We start from the raw sequence: 23,238 nt of genomic DNA, 5'->3' as shown, positions 1-23,238 counted from the left end.
AGGAAGCCGGCGATTTGTTTTCATTAGATTGCAGGAGGGGAATGTGTCTAGAGTACTGTATGAGATTCGCCGCCGCTCGCTCGCTGCTTTACCAGAACCATTTCAGTATGAAACAGCTACAAAATAACGATTAGCCGCAACATATTACATGTACTGACAGACAGGCCCTTGCGCTAAGGCTGCCGTAGTACTGATACTTATGTAGACAGGTGCCGACATCGGCTGCTGGAAAATTCTTTGATTGGACTTGATTCAGAGTCGATCACTGATCAGCGCATTCGCAAATCGAGCGATTATCGAATGACTGCACATGCTTATGTTGTAGCGTGCATGCGCATGCCCATATAGCGACAGAAAATGCGTAAGGATCATGCAAATCGGCCGGAGCTTGATTGACAGGAAGGAGGCGTTTGGGGGTGGTAACTTTCTGTTTTCTGGGAGTGGCAGATGGTGTGGCGTCAGTGCCATTCCAAACAGGGCCGGTGACCGGCAGTGTCCATTCGATGGTCTGCAAGTTGTGTATGGATTTGCGAGTGGATAGCGATCTGTAATATTTTAGCAATTCATTTGCAGATGTGAACAGGGCGTTTTATCTTTCTGACTGGGTGGCGGCTATCTACTCGCAGTCATCTGCAACTTGAGGCTGCCAGTTAGCCAGTGACTATATTGGTAGTTAACCCTTTAAATGCCATTGTTGCTGTGAGGGGATTGATACGAAATCCCGGACGGTCGGAATCCTGGCGTTCAAAATCCCGACGCCGGAATCCCGACTGACGAAATCCCGACAAGGGGGAACGTGGATCGCCCCCCACTTGAGGGCTCGCTGCGCTCGCCACGCAGAGGGTCCGTTGCCTCGCTATGCCCGGCACACTAATTTATTCTCCCTCTATGGGTGTTGCGGTCGGGATCCGGCATCGGGATTTTGAACGCCGGTATTCCAACTGCATCCCGCTGTGAGAGATCCTCAAAATATCAGCTAAAAAAAAATGCTTTCAATGAATTGACTCAACTGTATTTGTGATGATTTACACTACAAGAACAGTCACTGTGAGCGTCGCTGCCATTTTAAGCAGATATTTTGAGGATCTCCACAGCAAGTTGGCACTCAAAGGGTTGATGTTGCTCTATGAAGATCTTATATACGGGGTCTTGTATATAGTATGGATCCAGCTAGCAGAATCAGCCTAGTATAAAAGGCATAAACAACTGCAGTGCAAGCTTAACCAGTGGTTTTGGTTTATTGATAAATAGCAATAGCAATCTAGCGCCACGTTTACCTTCCTATCCACTTGTCTTGAGGTTCCGTTGTACTCACTGTTGCATGCACACTTGTGATAAAGCAGAGTTTGAGAAAAGTGGGGTTTCATATCACTCACCAGCCAGTCTATGCTGCACACCGGTAGTGGCGCAGAATGCTGGCACAGTATTACAATAAGTAATGGCAGGTCTCTCTGGCATTCTGCCACATACCATGTCACCCTACACAGTCTCACACAGTTTTAACATGGCTCCCGGACATGTTCAGTAGTGATCTCGGCAGCCATCTTGGGATAAGGCATGACTCCTCCCAGGAGAACAAGAAGCCCAAAGTCTGTGCAGTACAGCACTACTCTTCTACTTTTTCAATGGTTGCTTGTGTGAGTTTAGTATGGTCCCTATGATCTATATGTTCCATAAAGTGGGATCCAAGTATCAGGGATGATCACCAATCGCTAAAATGTACTCCACCGTTAACACAGCCGCGTTAATTCATGCATGCAACATTTTCCAAGTATATACATAGGTAACTCCCTCTTTTTCAAGAATTCTGGAAACAGCATGTTAGCATTTTATTTTGGATTGCGGTAGCTTCCTACCGCAATCAGCAAGGTCATGGGAGTCCTAGCGGAACCGCAGAACATAACAGTGGTTAAGAAGCTGGCTGTTTACAGACGGGGGTTTGTCATATGCTCGTTTGGGGACGTCTCCGTGCTTCCGTTATCTCCTATGGCTTCTCGGATACATCTGTTCCTTCGAATTGTTCTAGAAAAATCCTGTCTCCTGCTCTTTGCATATTCAACCAAATGAAAATGAATTCTTCTGGTCTGACGCTCTTCAGCTGGTTTGCTGACGAGCTTTAAGCTGTAAATAATAGCACGGCAGCTGCAGGCGGCAGAGCTGCGACTCGCACAATACCTGTGTACCGAAACCACAAATCTCTGTAAGGTTGTGTTGGGTGCTGGTGATTCACCGCTATGCTGTCTGCCTCTGTGCATCGCAGCGCCAAAGTGATCATGCTTACCTCCTCACCTGGTATAGCCTCAGCACTGTAAATGAATAATAATATAATCTAAAGTTTGCTTTGATCAATAGTTAATGAATGGGGAAATGTTAGATCTTAAGTGAAAGAAGACTCAGGAAAGGTTAAGCCTTGCCGCAGGCAACAAAACCTGTATCACTGATCATTACTCCCTTCATATCTAGTCATCAATTATCAATGTTGTATGACAGAGGCCAGGATGCAGAACGTGAATTGTATAAATATCTATGGATCTAATGTCTGCCAGGGATGCTGGGCCGGGAGCCCCAACCAGGTTACCCTCCGTGTATTGTGGGGGGGCATTTAAAATATTCCTTTTGAATAAACATTAACTTAAGACCAGAGAAAATGGGGTAATAGCAACCAATCAGATTCTGTCTGTCATTTTCTAAGGTGCATTAGAGATAGGATGGACAGAATCTGAATAGTTGCTATGGGCAACATCTTTTCTTTTACTTTTAGAAGATTTAGTAAAATTAGCCCACTGACAAAAGGTCGATGTGGCAATGACTGTCACAGGAAAAAAACAACATGATGTTCTCAGTGATTTTTTGGATGTTTTTATACTTTGGCACTATGGGCCCTGGCAGGGCCGGATTAAAGCAGGGGCAAAAGGGGTCAGTAACCCTCTACCTACTCTAGCTAGGGCCCCCCTGTGGTTGGCATGTATTTAAATAATTGTTATTTTTTTTAGCTAAAGGTTTTGTGCATGGGAGTGGGGTAGTGCTGCAGCTTCACCTATCTGCCAATGTGACAGTGATTTATGGTGCTGAGCATCGGGTGCCAAGGCACATTGACTGCACAAGTGTGCAGTGCATTACTGGGAGTTGACTAAGTCCCATGACACTTTGCACAAGAGGGCAGAGGCTGAGAGGTTTGTGCTGAGTTTTAATTGGTGGAGCTCAATACATGCTTCTCAGGCCCATGGAGGACAGCAGCAGCAGCCTAGTCATGGGAGGGTTTTTAATCAGAGGACGCACTGGGACTGAGGTCTCCTACAGTCCTACAGAGTAAGGTGCAGAGAGACAAATACAGGCTTTTCATGTGGTATGTATGTATGTTTGAATATATATATATATATATATATATATATATATATATTTCCCCTGCAGTTACCCATTGACCAAGTTTATACTGCCTTTACTCTATGTTTTGTGTTTTAACAGTATAATATTCTCCCATGCAGTTTGCGGCCAATAATGACAAGTGCAAAGGGGCCCCACTGTCTAAAGTTCCCCGGGCCTCCCGTTGGCTTAATCTGGCACTGGCCCCTGGTAACACTATACCTCACACTGTGGGCCCCTGGTAATGCAATACTGTACCTCACACTTTGGGCCCCTGGTAATGCTATACCTCACATTATGGGTCCCCCTGGTAACACTGTACCTCACACTGTGGTCACCTGGTAACGCTATACCTTACACTGTGGGCCCATGGTAATGCTATACCTTACACTGTGGGCCCCTGGTAATGCTGTACCCCACATTATGGGCCCCTGGTAATGCTGTACCTCACACTGTGGTCCGGTGGTAATGCTATACCTCACACTGTGGGCCACTGGTAACACTATACCTCAAACTGTAGGCCCCTGGTATTCCCGTACTCACACGTTGGGCCCTTGGTAAAGCTATATCTCACACTGTGGGCCCCTGGTAATGCTGTACCTCACACTGTGGGCCCCTGGTAACGCTATACCTCACACTGTGGGCCCTGGGTAATGCTATATCTCACACTGTGGGCCTCTGGTAACGCTATACCTCTCACTGCGGGCCCCTGGCAATGCTTTACCTCACATTGTGGGCCCCTGGTAACGCTATACCTCTCACTATGGGCCCCTGGTAACGCTATACCTCTCACTGCGGGACCCTGGGAACGCTATACCTCACACTGTGGGCCCCTGGGAACGCTATACCTCACACTGTGGGCCCCTGGGAACGCTATTCCTCTCACTGCGGGCCCCTGGTAATGCTATACCTCACACTGTGGGTCCCTGTTTATGCTATACCTCTCACTGCGGGCCCCTGGTAACACTATACCTCTCACTGTGGGTCCCTGTTAATGCTGTACCTCACACTGTGGTCCCTGTGGTTGCTGAGAACCACTGAGATGACTCACAGAGGGTTAATATTGGCCTCTCCATAGTCAGGGAGGTATAATGATGAGTCAGCAGAGCACATATTGTAGTGAAGCAATGAAGATATTGGCAGCATCTTCCTGTGACTCAATATTTACCTCTAGAGACAATAAATCTCGCTGTCCTGTTTTACTGTAACCAATAAGCGAGACCATGCTGTATACAGATCCCATTATCCATTCCAGAAATCAATGCAAAAAATAAAGTGTAATCGCTGTTAACAAATGTAACAGTCGGCGCTTGTGGCTGCGACGCTCTGAGGTAATGGAGAAATCAAAACTAGTTACAGAGAAAGTAAAGCCGCAATTATACCCGACCATATATCACAGGCTATGTATGACTGCACTGGATAATATACAGGGTATGTGATTACAGACATGAGGCTACTGCCCCCTGATCACAGACCGTGTCTTACAGACCGTGATTGGATTGGTTGCTATGGGCCACATCACCTATTTTCATTTTTAGAAGTTTTAGTCGATTTACCCCTAAGCCTTGGAGAGAGATAAAGTGGGCGGAGACAATGGGCCTAGTTTAGTAAGGTATTCGCACCGGGGACCAATGGTGAGGGAGGGGGCAAGCAGGGGCCAGAGCAAGGGAACACCCAGTTTTTTATGGGCGTCCCCACGAAAACGCTGGGCTAATGCCTGCCAGTGGTGGGCAGCTGACGTCACATGACGTCAGCACCCACCCCCTCTTCGGGAGACTCGGATGGAAATCAAAGTTAGTTTAGACTGACTTTTATTTCTGAATGGGAGAGAAATCATTCGATAGTCGGCGACCATCGACTGATTTCTTTCCCCTTCGGGCGCATGCGATGTGATCTCAGACACATCCCCTCACATGTTACCTAGGAGATGCGGGCGGTGGACCTGAATAATAGTATCACCAAACAGTACAGTGTTTCTGTCATTACGAGGAGGGCGAGCCTAGCGCCACATCTGCCGCGCACCCCTGTACATTACCTATTACCCAGGCTGAGACAATGGTGGTTTGCCACACGGGAGAAAAAGAACCTTGTAATCACGATGTAATGTTTGTTTCCAAAGCACTTTAAATGTACAAGGTTACACACTTAGCATTATTATCCTGTTAAAAGTGCTGATTTTATTGTGCGTCTCACACTGTGAACATCAGGTTTGTACGCACATTAGCACTGCCTTAAACAATAGGCCATTTAGAAAGCAGCGCATCGTGTCCTCGGTCCTCTCGGGGTAGCTTCCTTAATGAGACGCGAGAATTGAGGGCTCAGCTAGACCTCACCTTGATTGGATCATTAGGGAAAAGGCCTCTTGATATGCAAATGAAGCGACACAACAGGCTACTTGTAGAGCGCTGGAAGACTTTACGTGTTTAGACGCACAAACTTCCAGCCTGCTCCTAGGAGACGTCGACGAGCGACGCAGCGCTTTTATGAGCAGCAGATTCTGAATGTCAACACAGTCCACTGGGCGTTAAGGAAATGTAGGCGCCGCGGCTGAACCTCATTAGTAGACGCGTAAGTGCCTCAGGGCTGTAATCTTGCAAGATATTTTTGTTATCGACATTTAAGCTTTGTGATTAGAGCAGGTCAGGTTCTTTACTTGATAAAACTGGCTCACAGGGGAGGAGGGTAAAGGTGTAAATCACAGCAAGCAGTGGGCGCAGGGGTGCCGGTAAAAGCTCACATTAATCATGTCAACCTTCATAATGTGGGCATGAGAATGCCGACATGGGCATAATGACCCTTACAGCATTGAAGGTCCTGGGCAAAGCAAAGCACTAGGGCCCATTCCACCCATTCATGGAAATAAATTGGAAAAATAAATCATAACTTATTGCACCCCACACACACACCCCACACATCTCCTCACATACTTCAATATAGTGATTGACCACCAGCAGTGTGACTGGTAGTTAGCTCTGGACATCCACCAATCAGAAAGCTGACAGCCATCAACTTTCTGGATGCAAACTGGGAGGCAGGTAGAAAATACTGCACCCTGATTGGTGGATAGCTCCAGACATCCACCAATAAGAATGCTGATAGCCATTTACTGTCCGGCTGCCGGGTAGGAGGCAGGAGGAGAATGCTTCACTCTGATTGGTGGATAGCTCCAGACATCTACCAATCAGCATGCTGGCAGCCATTCTCTGACTGGCTGTAGGACCTCGAATAGTCACAAAATTATTTGTGGGACCTAATTTCTTAAATTCCATTTTATTTTATCTCTGAGCAGATTGTTTCACTCACCTCTCCGAGAGCCAACACATCCAACATAAAGAAAATTACAGGCCCTGTGGTTTGCCCAATTAGGTCCATCCTCTGTAATGCCAGATCTACAAAAAACAAGACTGCTACAATTGCTGACCTACACGAAAATGCAGCACCTATCTTGTAAGCTGCAGTTCCCAAAAATGATTCTGTCATTCACAACCCAAGACAGAGTCACAGAGGTGATGGACTGGTCATCTGCATCAAAAAGCACTTAAGGTTAGGGTCCACATGTCACGATCCGAGCTCTCAGACAGACTATCTTACCGGCTAAGTGCCTCCGCAGGCTCAGCTTGCGGTTCAAGTGTCATCCCTGCCGGCGTCCTGTCTGCCGTGCGCCATCATTGCTGCCACCTTCCAGTCCTCTCAGCGCTGCTGAGTCCGCGGCTGCGCGGCGCACCGCTCTCCTGACTCCCAGTGACAGTACCCAGTGCACGGCAATCCGTCTGTCCACCGCCATTGCTCCCAGTCACAAGCATGGCGTGCACAAACACACTTTCCCGCCATAGCAGACATGGGGGCTGCCATGCTTTTCCCAGTCACATGTTTGCCCTGTCCAATCCTGATGGTTCTGATCTCCCAGTCATACCTGCCCGGCCAATCCTGGCCACTCAGTGGGTATAAGTGTGCTGGGAGCTCTCAGAACCATTGCTAGTGCTTCAGTTGTCTCCAGTGTGTGTTCAGCTGTCCTTGTCTCCGTGCAAGTGTATCCCTGCTGGTGTTGTCTCCTCTATGCTGCAGTGTACTTCAGGCATTCCATCTCCTGTGAAGTCCAGGTTATTCCATCTCCTGTAATCCTGTACAGCCTAGCACTCAAGCCTAGCTCCGGGACTCTGGTCCTTCCGATGTTCCATCATCGCTCACCATCGATGTTCCATCATCGTCAGTAAAGTCCGATATTCCGGATCTCCTGTTTCCAGTTTCCGTCCGTCATTCCGGACCCACAGTCTTCACTCCATATCCGATATTCCGGATCCGATGTTCCACCATCGATACCATACCATCATCATCCAGCTGTAAAGTATCGCTATCTACATAGACTGTATCATATCTCCTGCATACTTTACTGCCTGTCTATTTACAACCATCTGCTAATAAAACTCGGTTGTATTTTATTACTGACTGTTCATTGGCTTCGGGTGCACTGTCACGCATTCTATGCGTAAGGGTCCTCTCCAACCTCCCCGGTTCAGGTACCGGTCCAGGTCCCCACCAGAGGTCTCAGTTTCGTCGACTCAGACCCCTGGTGTGACACCACACAATGGCAAACACACTCATTTGAGTGCATTGCAGTGCGGAGCTCTACATAATTAGGTTTCAGAGTGCTCCTCATTAACCCTCCTGGAGATGGAAAGATATTTCTGCAAGAAAAGTTCTGGAGCACCAAAGTTGGCTGATCCAGGCTTGGGTATGATGATGAGCTCTGATGCCTAGGCCAAGACCTTCGGTGCACAATGAATGCTCTGGATCTAACACAAGTCCATTTCCTCTGCTACACACAAAAGTGGTTAGATTCAATTAGATGTCTCTAAACTAAAAATTAAACCAGTCACATGGTGAGAACACCATGCAATTCAATTGTCAGTTGCAACCCCACAAAAAAGAACCTTGCCAATGGAATTGACCAGGTATCATCCAAAGAGAGTATGACTCTCCAGGCTCTTGCAGAAAACCTGGACCTCTCTACGGTAATGTGGACCTTTGAAGATCCTTCTGCCTATTGCATGTTACTATAACAGTGATGTGACTGCTGCCCTTGTGTGTACACAATCCCGCAAACCTCACCATCAAGCTCCTTGGTTTGGCAACAGCATAAGTGAACTCAAAAAAAGGTGTTGTAGACTTGAAAGACAATGGAGTAAGACAAAACAGCTAGAGCTTGAGCATAAGTGAAAACTAATCAAGCATATTGGAGAATGTCAATCAATGATCACCCGCAAGAAGACAGAGTTCCTCTCGCAGTCAAGATGCAATGAGTTTGCAAATTCTTTGCAGATAAAGTCTCCACTATCCGGGTGGAATCCAAACAGTGCCACCAAATAACTGCCAATCTCCCCAGCATGCCAATGTAAGCTATCTGTCTTCATGGAAAAGCTTTGACCAAATGGATGGAAAAGACGTAGTTGAGAAATTACCCGAAGGTTGCGTCCCACTACCTGTGATCTGGACCCTGTCTCAACCAAGCTTCTAATAGGGTGGATGGACATTATTGGACCTATATTTGCAAAGAAGTTCATTACTCTTTACCGACAAGCCTTTTTGCTAAACCACTAAGGAAGCAAATTTCAGACCACTTCTCAGAAAGCTTAATTTAGACCCTGACTACATGACTACAGACAGTTTTCAAACCTTCCTTTTCTAGGGAAGGTTATTGAGTGGTTGCAACTCAACTAGAAACCCGCCTGATATTTCTGGTCCATTCCAGTGAGGATTCAGGAGAAAACATAGCATTGGAACATCCCTGGTATATGTACTAAACGATCTTCTGAGACAGAGGTGACTGTTTAATCATACTTCTTCTGGATCTCTCAGCAGCATTTGACACTGTGGACCATGGAATCCTAATTGAGCGCCTGAAGAATTTCTGTGGACTGGGTGGCACAGTCCTAAGCTGGTTCAAATCATTTCTCACTAGCCAGTCACAGAGAGTTTCTTCTGGAATATACTCATAATCACCAATGCCACTGCCATGTGGTGTCCCAAAAGGTTCTACTGTATACTATCCCCCTATGCTTTTTTGCAGTATACATGCTGCCACTGCAAGAAAGGGTAGATATCAAGATATCTGGGTGAGAGGCGCTTGGTATGAGTGTGCCCGGCTGAGCAGCAGTTAAAATAATGGGTAATCAACCCCATTATTCTCAGGTGTGAGAAAATATTACATTTATTAAAATAATTATAATCGATTAAGAACATATTCTATAAAAATACAGATAATAATAAAATATTAAAACTTAGACTGTGGTAGTGCACTTGGTTATAGTGATTGGAAATAATTTGGAATGATAGTCACCCATTCAGTTTACCAGTACTGGGGGGGTTTGTCATGTAGTTTGAAGCAATTTTCCCTTTTAGATCTTCTCCTGATTGGAGGTGTTCCGCTTTAGGGGATAGTGCACCCTGGGAGAGGTGGCGTTCCTCCAACGTGACCATATACCACATTATTTTCACTACTACAACTACTGTACCATGTCCTTTGCTCCAGGTATTGAGAACCCAATAACAACCCTACTGTAAATGGCCTTCTAGCTGAGCTCCAAGAGTGCGGTTGAACCCTGATAAAACAGAGGTACTTATGATAAGCCACAGGACAAGACTGCAGCATGGCCAACCAATGGGACTTACACTTGGAGGCATAGGCACCAATTCTGTGGTTGCTCAAGGGCATGAGCACCCAAGGAAATTCATGAGCACCCACTGGCCGCCCCCCAAGTCCCTCTGGTCGCTGCTGGGCTGCCGTAGGTAGACTGCAGCAGTGCTGAATCAAATCATAACCACGCCACGGCCGTTCTACTGTACTTCCGCCCTGCCTGCAGTCCACGCCCCGGCCTCACACTCTTACGCTGTCTTACGCGTCCTGCTGTGTCACGCTCACCCGGGGCCGCCTGGCGCCATTTCCGACCTCCCCCACGGAGGGAGAAAGTGTCGGGATCTCTGCGGTCGTGGATTCCGGCGTCAGGATTTTAAACGCCGGGATTCCGACCGCCGGGATTTCTACTGCATCCCACATGAGCATAATAGACCATGTGCATACGCAGAGCCCCAAACATCAGAACAGGGCTGAGTTCGCCCCGTTCCGATCAGATAAGAATGAATGCCTATATTCCCTCTCACATGCACACACACAGCAAGCTATGGTCCTGCACAGGGTAAGGGTTGAGCAGTGGTCTAATGACAGATACTGTGCAGGAAATGATATAGAATGAGAGGTGATAATAATAGGCCTGACCTCCTTGTATATGGGCTGTGTTATGTGGAGACGCTGCGTGCTGCGTACATTAGCTGTCAGAATTTGCAGTAACATCAAAGCCCTCCAGCTACACAAGACAGACAAGTGACAGCGAGGAGGAGGCAGAGCCAACAGTTGCTTTCTGTCACTTTGTCTGTTGCAGAGGTGCTGCTGCTGCTTCCGTCTTCCCACTATTCCCAGCTGCTAACAAAAGACGGACTCTAATAAAACAAGCGCACCCTCCAGCTCCCACCTCAGCCAGGCATCCTTGCAGGGCGTCTGCTACAGAAATGCACAGTGCCGAGCTCACAGGCGGCGGCGGCCTACAGCAAAACAATAGGAGCTGCAGATATTTCAGCATTATATTTATTTATATGGCGAAGTCCCAGGGCGAGAGAAACGCTCACAAAGAAAAGAAGATGCTGAGAGGATTACGTACGTGGCTGCTGGCATTAATTTGATGTTCAAATTAAAGTCAACAAAATGTTCATTTTATTTTTTTTCGACATTAAAAGACACAAAAAACAAAGGAGAGATTCTAACAATGCAGTGATGACAATTCCATGTCCTAGATACAATGATCACAAGCTGGTGCAGCAGCGCCCTCTAGTGCGCAATTATAAGATTCCCATCACAAATCATCCTTAACGTGGAAGATGCTTTATAGAGAGACTGACCGGTGTCACTGGGAAACATGGAGAATCTCGGTGGACTGTTTAAAAAACAAATATATGTGATTACAGATAGCGGTCGCAGGGGATTGACATCTATTACTAAATGTTAGTATTAGCAATTATTTCCACAATGACATCATTGGAGACAACAGCATGACATTTGGCAGATATGCTGCTGACACAGACAGTAGCGCTGCTTCTAGAACCACATAGTACAAGTGGCAGGATTTTGGTTTTGGTGAGGCAGCGCCCCCTGCGGCCCGAATCCCATCGCTAGCATGCGAGGGATGTGGTACACAAACTTACTTTTCAGATGCCGGCTGATCACCTGAATTGGGGGCAGGCGCTGACATCATGTGTCATTAGCCGCCCACCCAACGCAGGCATCGACACACATGCATTCCCTGCCTGCCCCCGGACCTCCCTATCCATTCGATCCCAGGGTTTGCGCATCCGTATATTCACGCATGCACATGCGCATACCACCCACCATCGGGCACGGGGCTGAATCGGCCCCTATATTGGCAGTATAATCATTGGGCACTGGGGTGTAGATAATTAGGCCAACAGTACTTAGGCCAAGAGTTAATAAGTCGACCACTAGTTAACAGTGTATAGGTGGACACATCAAAAAGGTTGATATGGTCTAAGCTGACATTGAAAAGGTCGACACAAGCACAATGGTGATGTGAAAAAAGGTTGACTATATTGACCTTTTCATATTGACGGTCGACCAATAGGAGTCAAACTAGACAGTATCGACCAATAGACCGGATCCCGGCCTCTGAGCCCATTTCAGGGCTAAGAATGTAATAACCTCGCCACATGACTGCTTCCACCCCGCATAGAGGGCAGATATATGTTAGCAGTAAGGAGGCCTGTGTTCCATTGTGGCTGTTCTTTCCTAACCCCAAAGCACCTCTTTTTAAACTACAAAAATGCTTATTGGATTTGACTCCTTTCTGAATACTCTTCCCACAATCCATTAGAGCTGAGGTACCGGCAAAGGAGATATACCGTAAGTACTTGAAGATTAAACACACATTCCTTTCAATGAAGGGCGACCCAATTTCAGGAGCCTCCCCGCCGTTCTGGAAGGGTAGGCAAGTATATTTCAGCCCTTTAGTGAATATTTGAAAAAAACATTAAGGGAAACTGAAAGAATGTCCCATTCAGTGAATGACGAACATGATTCAGGTTTGTTAGCAAAGCAAAAAAGCACACAACTGGGCAAATCCATGCTGTGCTGCAGGTGAGGCAGATGTAACATGTGCAGAGAGAGTTAGATTTGGGTGGGGAGAGTTCAAACTAAAATCTAATTTGCAGTGTAAGAACAAAGAAGCCAGTATTTACCCTGCACAGAAACAATATAACTACACCAAAATCTAACTCTCTCTGCACCTGTTACATCTGCCTCACCTGCAGTGTAGCGGTTTTTTTTTTGCTTTTGCTAACAAAGCTGAATCAGGCCAGACAGCCATTAGCAGTAATGCCTAATCTGTGATTGACAGATATTGGCAACATCTGAAGACTCCGTCATTGATAGCTATTCAGAAGATCTGATGGCTCAGTAATCGAGAGCGATTGACAGCGTCAGACTTCTTATTGATTGACAGCCAGTGGTAACATTAAATGTTTCAGTGATTGATAGAAATTGACAAGACATCTCAGTAATTGACAGCTATTGACTTCACCTGAACGCTAACTCAGTGATTGACAGCCGTTGACAGCCAACTGATGATCTCTCGGGTGGGTCGGCTATGCGATGTACGTGGTGGTCTTCGCAGGAGCGACTCTGCCTAAGTCCTGGGTTAATCGTCATTCACTTGGAATAAAAAGTCTCAAAACCATTTGACCTCTTCCTGCCGTCCACAAATTAGGTTTTCGTTGTAATGCTTTCATGCGGCTGCAATGATAAATGATGTATCTACTTAATTGTTCTCCGAAACCCAAAGATAACAAAATTAATTCACTTGCAATTCAGTCACCACATTATTTCCGGCAAAATGCAAAAATATTGCACATTTATCATACTTATTGTCCCGTGTCATTCCCCTTCATCGTTTAATTACATTCAGAACAGGTTAACTCAATGATCTCTCCTCTATCTGAACTAAAGGAAAAAGAAAATCAACCTAATTGTTCCAGTACATTCCTTGTTATAAACTAATAAGTCTACAAGTTTGTTAAAGGGAACGTTCCTTGTGTTGTCTTGTTCACAGCTCTGTCCGCTAAATGCTGCCCAGAAGCCTGGAAATTTACTGCAGGCAGGGCGAGCCGAGCACAGGGCGTAGGACCAAGTCTGGAGGCCCCTACTGACTATGAAAATTACCATTTCTATTCCAGATGCAGATAAAGAAATCTGGGGACTAGTGAACACAACAGTCCTCAGGTCTTGTGGTTAGCTATGGTACCCTAAAAACTTCAATTGTGTTGATTAGTATACAGTGCAGATCCCCCAATGCTGGTGGCTAGCATACATTGCAGTCCACAATACTGGTGGCTAGGATATACTGCAGGCACTAATGGTGGTGGCTATTGTACATTACAGGCACAAATGCTGGTGACTAGCATACATTGCAGTCCACAATACTGGTGGCTAGGATATACTGCAGGCACTAACGGTGGTGGCTAGTGTACATTGCCATCCACAATCCTGGTCACTTGTAAACATTGCAGGCACCAATTCTGGTGGCTAGGATACACTGCAGGCACTAATGCTGGTGGCTATTGTACATTTAAGGCACAAATGCTGGTGGCTAGCATACATTGCAGTCCACAATACTGGTGGCTAGGATATACTGCAGGCACTAACGGTGGTGGATAGTGTACATTGCCATCCACAATCCTGGTCACTAGTATATATTTCAGGCACCAATCCTGGTGGCTAGGATATACTACAGGCACTAATGCTGGTGGTTAGTGTACATTGCAGTTCACAATCTGGTGGCTAAGAAACACTGCAGGAACTAATGCTGGGGGCTAGTGTACATTTCAGTCCACAGCAATGTGGCAAGGATACACTGCAGGCACTAATGCTCCTGGTGGCTAAGATAAACTGCAGCCACTAATGCTGGAGGCTAGTGTACATTGCTGTCCACAATCCTAGTGGCTAGGATACACTGCATGCACTAATGCTGGAGGCTAGTGTACATTGCTGTCCGCAAACTTAGTGGCTAGGATACACTGCAGGCACTAATACTGGTGGCTAGTGTATATGCTGTCCACAAACCTGGTTGTTAGGATACACTGCAGGCACTAATGCTGGTGGATAGTGTACATTGCAGTCCCCAATTTGGTGGCTAGGATACACTGCAGGAACTAATGCTTCTGGCTACTGTACCTTGCAGTTCCCCATTCAGTGGCTAAAACACACTGCATGCTGGTGGCTAGTCTACAGTGCAGTCCCCAATTTGGTGGCTAAGATACACTGCAGGCACTAATGCTGATGGCTCGTGTACATTACAGTCCCCAATTCGGTGGCCAGGATACACTGCAGGCACCAATGCTGGTTGCTATAATAATCTGGGGTGAACTCCGGGTTAACCCTTGCTCTGACTGGCAGGTCTGCAAGATGTTGAGTACAGCGTGACTGTGCCTCTGTGGCCGAGGTGGTGAAGCTACACCAGCACCTGAGCCTGACCCTGACTTTATTACTAAACCCTAAGTCGGCTGGCACCTGTGCAGGTCTTAGACTTTGCCACTAATAGCCGCATTTCCAGGGCAGACTAGCTCCACCTCGTACACAAATATTAACTAGGCTCTGCACATGAACATGGACTAGAATAGGCAACATCGCAGACAAGAATGAACACAGGATTTGTGGCCTTTACCGCTATAATGCGAACCCGTCGCAATAAAGCAAACAAAAAGAATAACCAAGGTATTGTGGATAGATTTGCAGCCTAACCGCCTAAGTGGCACCGTCTCCAGGCTAGACCATCTGCCGCCCGTGAGACAAACAAGATACATACACAAGACAAGTCGGCATGTAATTAGGCCTGCACCCTAACCGCCTCCATAACTCTGTCTCAGGAGAGCTTAGGCTCCAGCTGGCACTGTGAGAATACCAACAGCAGATTGTAATGCAAGGTGCGACTTCCACCACAATGTGAGGAAGCCACAGGTACTCACAGAAGCCGGACACAGATAAGATATTTCAAATGACTTAAATGCAGGAAAGCAATGACGCAAAGCAATGAAGAAGGCAAGTCAGATGCTTGGTTGCATAGGGAGAGGAATCAGTAGCAGAAAAAAAGACGTAATAATGCCACTTTATAGGCCATTGGTACGGCCTCATCTGGAGTACTGTGTCCAGTTCTGGAGGCCATATCTCCAGAAGGATATAAATACATTAGAGACTGTACAAAGAAGGACAACTAAAATGGTGCATGGCCTACATCACAAAACTTACCTGGAAAGACTAAAAGATCTTAACATGTATAGTTTGGAGCACAGAAGGGAAAGGGGGGACATAATAGAAATCTTCAAATATATGAAGGGTTTTAACATAGTACAGGAGGGAAATTTCTTCAAAGGAAAATAAGTAATAGAACACGAGGACATGCTCTGAAACAGGAGGGAGGTTGGTTCAGGGGAAATTTTAGAAAGAATGACTTCACAGAAAGGGTAGTGGATAAGTGGAACAGCCTCCCATCTGTGGTGGTAGAGGCTAAGACAGTAGAACAATTTAAACAAGCTTGGGATAAGCCTATGAATATCCTTACAAAGAAATAAGGATCAAAAAAGGTTTGAGATTACTTGAAGGGTAAAAAAGGGGCAGACTAGATGGGGCAAATGGTTCTTATCTGCCATCAAATTCTATGTTTCTAAGATCTCACACACTGGAAGCAGTGGTTCTCTGACACAGGCAGGATCTACCAGGACACCCGGCAGGTGTGCTTGCTGGAATACTTAGACACAGGCTGGAATAAACTGAACTCTGGAGTAATCTCTGACAGGAGTTTGCTAGGAACTCTGAGCATCGCTGGGAACATAGAAATTACCAGGAACAAGGAGTATAATAAGAGTATCACAGGAATATAACCGTCAGGCTCTGAGTGCTGAAAGCATACCTATATACCCAGTAGCTTAGGAAGCAGCCACACTCAAAGACTAAGGTATGCATGGAAACAAGGCAAGACGGATCAGCCAAAACCTGAAGCACAGATCCAGTGAACACATAAAATCCACACAGAACCTGAATAACATTGGCTGCTGCGGTCGCAGCCCATGACACTGGTGGCTAGCACGTCATAATCTACATACTCAGTCTATACATAGAATATTATCTCTACGCTGCACCCACCATTGAGCTATTTCTCTCCGCACTGAGTAATAAAAGATTTATTGTTGAATCACAGATTGTCACCAATCATGTCCCCAGCCACATTGCTGACGTCACCTCCTATCTTCTGCTTGGTGCGGTCTGTTCCGAATTCTTTCGGAGGGCGCTTTTTAACCGTCTGCGCATGCGTAGGCAACGCAATGCGCATGTGCAACGTAGTGTCTCCGCGCTCGTTCTCGCCAATAGCGTCCAGAAATGTGCACCGAAGTGGCTCGGGAAATATGGGCATAACATGGGCGTCATGTGGGCGTACACAAGGGCGCGGTTTCAAAGTGGGCAAAACTGGGCGTAAATCTGGGCGTACACGTGGGAGTGCACGAACTGTGGTAGGCGTGCATTCGGACAGGACACCGTCTGCAAGCGAACCAACATGCATGAAATATGCGGTGTCCATAAGCAAGTTTCAGTTTGCGGAGAGCACTTGTTCATGTGCTAGGCATTCGGTTCGCCCAATTAGTACGCCCGCACCTGAAGCACTCTCAGCTGACCACAATACAATCCACTCCTCTACTCATTAGTGATTAATTACACTCTTTTCACAGGTTCAATTGGAACCACTAAGACAGGTAAAGGGGCAAAAATGAAGTAATACCACTTAACATTATGTAAGGGTTAATCTAAAGTGCGAGCAATGTGTTTAAGTATCAATTAGGAATTAATTGATTACATTTAAAAATAAACAATTTGTTATGAGGTTGGCTAATTGCATAAGTGTGTCATGTTGCAGAAGCATAAGTTCCAAATAGAGTAGTGAGGTTTGTGGAAATACACCAACTTGGTGCGTACGGCCAGCTTCCCGTCCGTTCGGTCGCTGTAAGACCGTGCAGAATCTTTGTGTTCCCACCGCACACGCACGTTTGGATGTAGTCCGAAGACACTCCCTCTTCTTAGAGAGTCCGTCAGAAGGGATGCGGATGACCTGTGGGCGTGTATTCTTAGAATGTCCACACGGCGTGGTGTCCGGTCATTTCCAAAAGAATTCGGAACGGACCGCAATAACCAGAATAAGGCCCTATATGTATAAAAGGCTAAATACTCCTCCCCTCTGAGATGAACTACTGCCACTGACCACTAGAGGCCACTTGACGGACCAAATTACTCTTCAACACTGCAGAAAGTGAAAGCAAAATGTATTTATTTATTTACAGTTTCTTATATAGCGCAGCAGATTTCGTTACAGTTTCTTATATAGCACAGCAGATCTCTTGCGCTTTACAATATTAGACAGTGATAAAACAAATTGGGTAACAACAGACAGACTTGGAGGTAGGAGGGCCCTGCTGCAAGCTTACAATCTATAGAGACATAGGAGGGAAACACAAGGACAGGCATCAGTAATGGCATAGCAGTCCCACCAAGTTACAATTCCAGAAGGGAAGCTATATAATACATAAGTGCCTCAGAGGGTTATGTGTGTGGTACATAAATATGATAGGCTTGCCTGAAGAGGTGAGTTTTCAGGGAATGCTTGAAAGTTTGGAGGCTAGTGTAAATTATCTGTTTCAAACTTGCTGGATAGAGGGCCAGATTTTCTAAGCTTCAAAAGTAATAAAATGGAGAGTGATAAACAGCCAGCCAATCAGCTCCTGTATGACATATTTCAAGCACAGTCTGTGACATGGCAGGTAGGAGCTGATTGGCTGGCTGTTTATCACTCTCCATTTTATCACGTTTGATGCTTAGAGAATCTAGTCCATGGAGAGAGGGAGCTGTGAAGACAGAGGCAGGTATTCAATGTGGAGAATCACGGGCGGCAGCAAATCCTGTGTAGGATTCTCTGCACTTTCGCCGCAATTCTCCCTGTAGGGCGATTCGCCGGGCAGCCGCCCGTCCGCCCTATTCAACGCGTCAGGGACTCTCCACCCCTGACGGCGAAAATTCCCCCCTACAGCGAATACCGCTCCCGGCTCTCTCCCCTGCTTCTGCGGCTATACTGCCACTGCAGGGGATGGAGCGGAGTCACGGCGGGGGAGCCCGCTGATGCTGCCAGGAGCCCCCGCACAGCCTCAGGGCAGGGATGGTCCAGCAGCAGCAGCAGTAGCAGACCTCCGGCTCCAGCAGTCCCAGTGGAGTGCTGACATCTGCTATCACCGCACTCGGGCTGCTGGAGCCGGAGGTCTGCTATTGCTGCTGGAGCCGTCTCTCCCTACTGTCAGGTCAGTGTCCCACCTGTTGCCCTTCTGGGGTCAGGGAGCAGAGCGGGCTGCATGTCGGGTGTCGGATCCCGGCTGAGAGGTCCCCGGGCTGCTGAGCGGCATCTTCCTCCAGGTGCCCCCCCTTTCCCCTCCGCAGCGGTCCGCACTTTACTGAACGGGCGGGGGGCGCCGTTGATCTGATATAAGGGATGCAGGGACCCCCTTTCCGCTGGTGGGTGGCATGCAGCAGGGTCTGGCAGGATGTCCCTGCGGTGTATGTGAGATCAGCGGCGGGGTCCCTGCAGTGGATGATAACTACCATCCACTGCAGGGACCCCGCCACTGATCTCACATACACTGCAGGGACCTTCTGCCCGCCAGCGCTACCTGACATGACCCTGCGCTGCCAGATCCCACTGCATGCCACCCACCAGCGGGCAGGGGGTCCCTGCAACCCTTATTTGAGATCAGCGGGGCCCCCCTGCAATATGTAAGTGAAGCAGCCGCACAGTATATGTAATGTGACCAGCAGCGCCCCCCTGCATATGGTATGTTAAAAAAAAAAAAATTATTAAAAATATATTTGTGTTACTTGTCCAGTTAAAAAAATTGACAGACTCATCAAAAAATTAAATAACTGATTTTTTAACACCCCCCAAAAAAATAAAAACCCCATCATTTTAAAGGATCACATTCCAGTTCACCTAATAAGGATGACGAATGTGAAATGGAGAATCATGGCAAAAATCAATGGAGAAAGCAGTTCTCCATTTCAGCATTGAATACACTCCCGGCGAATTCCACTAAAAACCCCATTGAAAAACACAGGAGAATTGTGGCTAATCGCAAATGGCGAATCGGCAGTCATTCGCTCTTCATTTGCAGCGAATTCTGTTCATTGAATAGGGTGAATTGTTTTTTTCTGTGAGAAAATTCGCTGTAAACCCGGCAAATTGCCTGATTCGCCAGAAAATACGGCAAATCAGAGGCATTGAATACTGGCCAGAGATTGAAGGTAGGAGCAGATACATGCATACTTTCTTGGTTTATTATTATTATTATATCAATAAACTGACGAAACGCGTTGGGGCGTTCCTGGGTTGACGTTGACGTTGATTCTCAGCCTTCCATGCTGTGACGTCTCCGGGTCCTCCGCTTCCAGCTGCTGATGTCCTGCCGCCGTGCAAACCATTGACCGTGGACTCCGCTGTGCTGGTTTTTATGTTACCGCATATCTGCATTCTCAAACTTACATGTATGTGAGCCTGTTATTATTAGTAAATTTATACATTCATACTAGCTCACCTGTGCGCTTTCTGGTTTTCTTCTGCATATTATATCAATATGTTTATATACTACGCTACCTATACATCTGTTCTAAATGATTAAAATAAGTGGACTATTTTATCCATGAAGAAATTAGCATTTTGCTATAACAGCACAGGACAAAAGTGGCATGACATCTCTGCCTTTATATTAGGGCACAGGTTCTCAAAATCGGTCCTTAGGACCCCACGCAGTGCATGTTTTGCAGATCTCCTCACAGAAATACAAGTGAAATAATTAGCACCACCTGTGGATCTTTCAAAAGGTGTCAATGAGTAATGAATGCGCATGTGCACCTCTTGGGGGACCTGGAAAACTGTACTGTGTGGGGTCCTGAGAACCCCTCTTTTAGCATATACAGTAAGGGCCTATTTACTATAGTTTTAGCACTCAGGACAATAACCTCCCAGAACAGTAACCCTAATTTATAAATTTGCTGGGCCTCCACCTGTATAGCCCTAATTCTTCTGCCCCAAATGCATAATCTCTACCTCTGGGATGCAAACCGGTACAGATGAGGAGAAGGGGCATGGGCACAGCTAAAGGGGGTGTGGCCGTGGCTAAAGGGATGTGGCAGATAGAGGGATACATAAATCTCCTTTCTCCCACATACATACACCTCACAATCTCACACACAAAGTCACACACCCGCATTCAGCTGACCCAATCTTTCTCTGCTGACCCCCACACCAACCACAAGTACCCTGTCGCCAAGGCTGGCAGTATGTAACTGGTAACTCTTCCAATGGGAAGTCACTGCCAGCCACAGTTCATCCATAAACTGCATCTGGCTCACTGACACTGAGCTAAGGTGGCAGAATTAACCTGGGGGGGGGGATTGCAGTCCTGCTCCTCATAGGCAAGATCCGCCATTGGTCCTTAATAAGAATAATTGGGCACAGTTGCTGGAACATGAGTGTGGGTTGGGAGGAATAAGCCAGATCTTAATTTTGCTTTTCCGGATGAGTTGTACATTCCCTCTGAAAGTGTGTGGCACTATGCCCTATCTAGTCTGGGCACAAAGAGAATTCTATTACGTGGGAAATGATTTGTTATGACATGGAAGCGTCTGCTGTAGGATTCTCGAGCTATTGTCTCTGCAGTTTATTTATTCATCTAAGTCAGTAACTTGAGCTGACAGCAAAATAGCAACGGGCACTGGGCAACCTCTGAGTAATCATCTGAGCAGGCGGCTCTGCCAATCATGTAAAGTCAAGATAGGAACCCTCACCTTCCGCTGCCACATATCTAAGTATTCCGGCCTCAAGTGTCATGTCACTGGGAAGTTACTAAACTTTAAAAAAAAGTTAAACAAAGTTGAGTGTTCAAAACAAGTGCAAGGAAAGTCATGTTAAACGCTTGTTTCTGCCAAGAGCATCACCGATGGTGTGATGGTTAGCATTACTGCCTCACAGCGCTGAGGTCATGGGTTCAATACCCACCATGGCCCTAACTGTGCGGAGTTTGTATATTCTCCCCGTGCTTGCGTGGGTTTCCTCCGGGTACTCCGGTTTCCTCCCATAATCCAAAAATATACTGGTAGGTCAATTGGCTTCCGACAAAAATTAACCCTAGAATTTCTGTGTGCACGGGTGCATGTGGTAGGGAATATAGATTGTAAGCTCCACTGGGGCAGGGACTGATGTGAATGTTCAACTATACTCTGTAAAGCGCTGCAGAATATGTGTGCGCTATATAAGTAACTGTTAATAAATAAATAAATAAAAGAACATGGTGCCATCTTTATGCTAATGACTGAGCTATCAGGTGACACTGTTCGGGTTCTGTCTATAGAATATCGTTTCGTCTTGTCAGAGCGTGAGAAATGGCAGCTCCAACTCACATTCACAATGAAGGTAATCCAATTGCTTCTCTGGAATGTATAAATGTATCAATCTATTATGATTTTCCCCAAGTTACCAGTTGCAGATATTTCCCTGGGGAATGTGATAGCTCGGAAGAAGTTACACTGTGAGACATCTACAGCTTGTCAAGGAGAATACGTACGGTCTTAGTGATGGGAAGTGATAGAAGTAATGGACATGCTGAGTCAGGAGGGCCCGGACCATTCAGAGCTTGATGCCGGAGATAATTCATATATAATTGCCTCGCATCTCTTCCCATTGGGAAATAGTGAAACGGGGAGGAGGGGGAGGGGTACAGTCCATCTAAATTGGACCATGCACATTCATCTCAGACCTATAGCAATGGGGGAAAGCATCACAGACATTAAATAGGTCTTAGGTGGATTTCTATGGGTTAATGAAAAAAAATTACATTTTACTTACTGGGGATGTATCATTTGTCGGAGTTGTCCATCAGGGTTACCAGTGGATCCAACAGGGGGCGCATCTGCGATCTCTGTAAATTCATCTATTAGTTCATAGAACTCTACCCAAACCGGTGGTGTCATCGTGGAGGTGGTGGTGGTGGTGGGGGGGGGGAGTGTTGCATCTATTAGTGGGAGGAGCCAGGGAGATCGGAGTATTTCTCATTGCTGAATCCATTGTGCTACACACCGTCATGTACATGCAGGTTGTGGATCATAGCGTCAACATGTCTAGGTCGATATTTAATTAGTCAACACCAAAAGGTCGACATTGACAACAGGTTGACATGCACAAGGTCCACATTGTCAAAAGGTTGACACAAGGAAAACGTCAACATGCACAAGGTTGATATTGACAAATGTACACAAGTAAAAGTTGACATGGAAAAGGTTGACACGTGAAAAGGTTGACATGAGTTTTTCCAGGGTTTTTTTGGTGTAAATTTTGACAGGTCAACCATCTTCTGGATACCACTGGAAACCTGTATTCCACAGGTTTCCAGTGGTATCCAGAAGATGGTTGACCTGTCAGCCTTGACAAAAGGTCGACATGCACAAGGAACCTTGCCCGACGCATGGCGAGTGAAGCGAACTATGCATGAATTTGCGGTTCACTAGGTGGGGGGTTCAAGATGTCCAGATGTCAAAATTTACACCAAAAAAACCTGGAAAAACAGGATGTATAGACACTAGAGCATGGGTCCTCATACTGCGGCCCTCCAGATGTTGTGAAACTACAAATCCCAGCATGCCTTGCCACAGTTTTAACACTCCCTTATAGCAAAACTGGG

The 23,238-nt window shown here is 46.5% G+C and overlaps 1 long non-coding RNA gene across 1 annotated transcript; it reads right to left on the bottom strand.

The window, feature by feature from the left end:
* Positions 1 to 11,210: 11,210 nt before the first annotated feature.
* On the bottom strand, positions 11,211 to 22,567 carry LOC146044963 (uncharacterized). The gene is made up of 4 exons (XR_014465356.1): positions 22,407 to 22,567; positions 22,126 to 22,317; positions 13,005 to 13,216; positions 11,211 to 11,348 (listed from the first exon to the last, which is right to left on the bottom strand). It is a non-coding gene; the product is annotated as an uncharacterized LOC146044963 (long non-coding RNA).
* Between the last annotated feature and the right edge of the window lie 671 nt (positions 22,568 to 23,238).

The sequence above is a fragment of the Crinia signifera genome, chromosome 11 (genome assembly GCF_055691185.1).
Source record: "Crinia signifera chromosome 11, ASM5569118v1, whole genome shotgun sequence".
Classification (NCBI taxonomy): Eukaryota; Metazoa; Chordata; class Amphibia; order Anura; family Myobatrachidae; genus Crinia; species Crinia signifera.
The sequence above is the reverse complement of the archived record's forward strand: the minus strand, read 5'-3'. Positions and strand labels throughout refer to the sequence as shown.